We start from the raw sequence: 5,511 nt of genomic DNA, 5'->3' as shown, positions 1-5,511 counted from the left end.
TAGTCATCCAGAACAATGACCTAGTTTATTCTGGAAGTCAAAACATGCAAAATGAAACACAAGAATAATTGAATCGAATATGGTATCAAAACCTATGAACATAAATAAAACACCTTTTATTTATCACCATATGATTACACATTATTCATTGTATACTGTTTCAGCTATCAACTTTATTCTTGAATTTAAAACAATAGTTGTCCCATGCTCCAAGCATGTACACTATGTTTTCTAAAAACTAGTCATGCCATACACCAAGTATGCATACTATGTTTGTCTATGATCTTTACTTTGTGAAATAGATCAATTGAACATAACTCCAATGATCCTCTTTTCATAGTCCCAAATCCTTACTGCAAATGCAAGAATTCCAAATTCATGCCATTTACTGAAATCTGTTAGATTCTAAACTTATATGCATTGATCCTCTTGTAATGATTATGCACAAAGTCAGATAGACTTGACAACAAACATTACAGAGCATTCCAAAGGAGATCAACTCCTTGGAAACATACTTCTTGCATTAAGTTTCCTAATCTTACACAGATTGAATAATTTCTAACTTTGAAACATTTCCATATTCCATTTTGACTATCACTTCTGAACAAGAGTTTCCTCCTTACAGATTATGTCAATATGGTCCTTCCAGAATTATCATTATACTTCCAACTGTCCTTGAGCAACCAATCTTTGGTAAACCTTAGATTGTCCTCGACAATTGTTTAATCCTTTTAGTCATATCCAATTCTAGACCTTTTCCCTTCTTAATGCCCCAGGCATTTGGAAAATTTTAGAAAGGATGAATATAGCACATGTAATCGATCCTATATCCGAAGCATATGGGACACGATTCATGATGTATCACATAAAGACTAAACCAGTCTTTTGCTATAATATTTCCATTTCAATTTGCCAAGTTCTCATAATTCAGATTATGAAAAGGGATGTCGTAATCATAATCGAATTTTAGAACGCAAATAATGGACCCTATATTAGAATTTTCTTATGTTGAGCCATTCCAACATAACATTCATATATATACTTGACTAAATACGATTAAAACCTCAATCTAAGCTTTTAGATTTGAGATGAAGTATAATTTCCTCTCCCTTAATTATAGCAAAACAACTTTTTCCCAATTGAAACCTTTTGTTTTCTATATTTAACATTGCTAACTTGCAACCTTTATCATAATTATCATGCTCCCACTAACATGATGATTATTAGCATAACACTTATGCTCCCACTAGCTTTGACATGTACTCAGAAATCAGTTGAACTTCTAGAAAAAACAATACTTTATTGACTTTCTTACCAAAGTTCAGATTTCTGATACTAGATTGCTTTGATAAAACTTTATCAATATCATACACCTTATCTTAGATAGCTCACAGGTGTGTCTAAACAATTTCAGAACTATGAAAAGGGATGCCGTAATCATAGTCTCAATTGTTTAGACCTTTGCCACTTCTCACATGTCCATGTTAGTGTGCCGGTTAACCACACAGCTCCACTAACGACTTTGAGAATGCAAATATCACAATTGCTATCTACTTCAAATCTACTTGGTGGAAGTGTTTCCTCACCATCATTTTCATGAATCGGAGAGAAACCTTATGACCCTTAGATTTAATGGTGTATGTGTTCTTATCCATGTGAATTGTCAAAACCATAGTCACAAGACAAGGATAATGACAAATCTAAACTCATATAGACTGAACTCAATCTTAATTTCTTGCCTCCTGGCAGCTCAAGGGCCTATCATTGCTTCCAAGTTGTTGTGCAACCAATTGAGAACTCTAAGAACTCATATGCAAAGCCAACTTTAACTGGAATGGGCACAGAATATGTCAACACGATAGGTTATAAACCTCAAGTCGTGTGCTAGTGAAGAACTTCAGGTTTTATTCTTGATTAGTTCTTGAGACTTTCAAGACCTTTAAGACTCCCACTGTCCTCTTGACATATAAGACTTTCTTGTCAGATATTCAAGAGATAGTGTGGATTCTAATCAAGACAAACACTTCACACAATTGGCCTTAGTTGGTCTTTGTTTTATCCAAAACATCACAACTTACCAATTTCAAATGTACAAGAGTAGAAAACTTTTACTCTTACATTTGATAAGTGTTTTAAACCTTCTTTAAGACATGTCACTCAAGTTACAATCTTAGAGTATAACTCTAAGAATTGTTTTTGGAACGAAGTATGAATCATCTTCTTGATTTAACCACTTCAATAATTCATAACTCCTTTTCTTAACTATCAGAATGCACTTAGAGGATGAATTGTGATAAGGTCTCAAAATCATTAAGATGGTCTTAAAACATGATACTAAAGTACTCTCCCATCTTTTCAGATTTGAGAAACTTTTATCTTTCTGCCTAAATTGATTCTTCTTATTCGCTCTGCCATACATTGGAACCTTTTCCAATGTCTCAGAATTACACTTAAGCTTGTAAGTATAACCATATTTACTGAGCTATAGTAAATTATGACGAATAGTCTTATCGATCTTTTGTGGTGGACTCTGACCAGTGCACAAGAATGTGTACCCGATCCCTTAGTCCTTCACTTAACTCACACACCCATGTGAACAAGTAGTTAGTCTTAATTTTTCCAATGCTCGAAAGTTCTCATTCATCATGCTATACAACTTGCATGATTCCAAGTTTCTATCCAACTGAAACTTGGGTGATGAGAATCTTTCCTTATTTGGTAAATTTAGACACTACCACAAATGAAAGAATCAAATTCATATTTCCACTCTTGCTCTTAATGGAATCTTATAAGCAACACAGATTTTCACAAATGCCATTGTAAGGATATTTTAAAATAAATAAAATCAAAAGATTTACCTTTTATTTTAAAACTTTGCAGAAAAACTTATCCTTACAATCCATATGAAAACTTGTTGTTATCTATTCCTAAGCAAAATATCATAACTCCTAAGAAGTAGCTCAAGAATCCGATCTTCAAACTATGCGATAGAAATCCATCTACGCGATCAGATTCAACATATTCTTTCTTTAAGTTTCTTCACTTTTCTTTGATTCTTAAAACATCAACATGTGACCCAGTCACATCATGTATCAAGAATCTCAAAATAGAAACTTAGCAGAGTTAGATAGTGGACTTTACCTGAAGTAGAGTCAAACTTATTGACTTTAACATCCTTAGGTAAATTTGGCAGCTTCGCAACCAATGCCCCTTTCTTTGGCAATATAAACATATGGACCCTTTGGTAATGGGACTATCTCAGACTTAGCTTTTCTCTTTACCATTTGGTCAACTGAGTTGACTATGGCCAATCCATTTCCATTGGGAAGAGAATGCTTTTTTGGATTCCCAGTGTCATCATTGTCAATGTCCATAAAGTTTTTAGGAAGTTGATCTTAGCAAATAGATAAGATCATTAAGGGTCTTGTCATAGTCTGTTTCATAGGTGTTCCAAAAGAACTCACTATGTGACTTAGAAAGTAGTTGAGCCACCAACTTTCTCAAGACTTTGACACCCAACTCTCCCGGCTTGTGAATATGTGACTACATCTCCAAGATGTGATCACACATAGACCTTTGCTTGCCAATAGGGCTTGAGTGACCTTAAACTTTTCAGGAACTTATGGGTTAGGGAGAATAATTGGAGGAGGTGAAAGAAGTATGATTTCCATGGGACATCATCTTCATTTAGGAAAGCTTGTTTCAAGAGATTTGGGAAGATCATAAATGTCTAAACCAGACATCTTTTGGGAGATACTCAAGATAGCTGATTTAAAGTCCTTAATATAACACCCAATATGAAATATTAAGGCTAGGACCCAACACAATACTTTTATAACTTGGAAGAGGGATGCCGTAATCCAAGCTATAAAATTTTGAAGGTAGGCGAATGACGATTCACCAATTTCCACCATGAAAACGAAATATATATTATTAGGTTTTAATTGGTTTTTGAAACTCCTAGATCTTTGAGATTCATTGAACTGTTCAATGGCATGTTTCAATCTCGAGTGTGCCCTTCAGGTTTTGTGACTGGGATGCCGAGGATCACAAAACAAGGTGTGAAGTAACCATGCAAATTACTTGGTACCCTTAAGTGTTTACCCCTCAATCGATGTGTCGGTTAACCACACACGCTCCATCGATACTATGATAAACATTAGGTTACCCTTTGCCTACCTTGTTAAATACGAGTTAGTGTGCCGGTTAACCACACACACTCCACTAACCGACTTAAACAAAGTGCAAAGTGTAATTTCATGGATTAGCACCTTATTCATTTTTTCCTAAGTAACTAAGATTGGGTATTTATAAAAGGTTTAGTTACTTAGTATTTATCATTAATACTTTTAATGAAGGGAGAATTATAGTCCTTGTCCTACCCGTTCGGCTAACGACCCTCCACCGGTCAAGGAAGCGGTGGGTGAGAGTGGACACCCATTAAACTGCCATTTTATAGGCAGTAACCTTATACCCCCCTTATAGACCGGCTTCGTGAATGAGGCCTACTAACGGTAAGACTGACTTTGTTCTTATACATATATATATATATATATATATAAGTATTAACTATTAATATTATAATAGTATAAGGGTGTATTTTAAACATTTAAAATACTTGGTGGTTTAATCTATTAATTAAACTATACTCTTAATTTAATTAAACTTAAACCATGTCTTTATGAAATTATTAACTCTTTTAATTAAACACTTTAATTAATTTAATGAAGTCCATAAAGTTTGAACTTTAACTTTTAAAATTCTTGGGTTTGGAATTAAAGTGTATATGGGGTTTGACTTTACAAATTCCAAAACTTGAGGACAAGTTTTGAACAATTCAAAAAACTTATGGTTTCCATAACTTATGAATTTTAAAGTGGTTTAATGGAAAAAACCCTTCAAGTTCCATAACTTGTAGACAAGTTATGGAAGACTTTAAAAGCATTAAAAATGTGACTCTTCATTTTTTCATAACTTATGGAATTTTTATGGGTTTTAAAATTCATAAATGTGACTTTTCATGCAACTTGAGGACAAGTTACAAAAACACATATTATGAACAACTTCAAGATTAATTTGGATTGAAAACAACTATCTCATAATTTTTCCTATTAATCTAAACAAACTCATATACATGAACATTCATAATCAACATTTTTCAAGCATCATATAAACATGTATAAAACTTGAAACTTTGATTATTATCCTTTATTTGGATGAGAATAAACATTACCATAGTATCAAAAAACAAATTTTATGAACAAAAACACTTTGCGGTAATGATTCTAATCCAAAACAGGCCAAAAAACTCGAAGATAAGCTGTCTGGGGGTCCAACTCGTCGAGTGCATGAACCAACTCGACGAGTTGGATGAATTTGTTCATGGACTCGTCGAGTCTGCTATCCCGACAGTAAAAAATTCGATTTTTTTTAGTTTTTTTTCCAGCAACTTGCATCAAGTATAATTGAAAACAACCCATGGCTCTGATACCACTGTTGGGTTTTGGTATA

This window comes from Lactuca virosa, chromosome 4 (genome assembly GCF_052849685.1).
Source record: "Lactuca virosa cultivar CGN04683 chromosome 4, Lactuca_virosa_CGN04683_v6, whole genome shotgun sequence".
Classification (NCBI taxonomy): Eukaryota; Viridiplantae; Streptophyta; class Magnoliopsida; order Asterales; family Asteraceae; genus Lactuca; species Lactuca virosa.
This window is presented reverse-complemented; position numbering follows the sequence as displayed.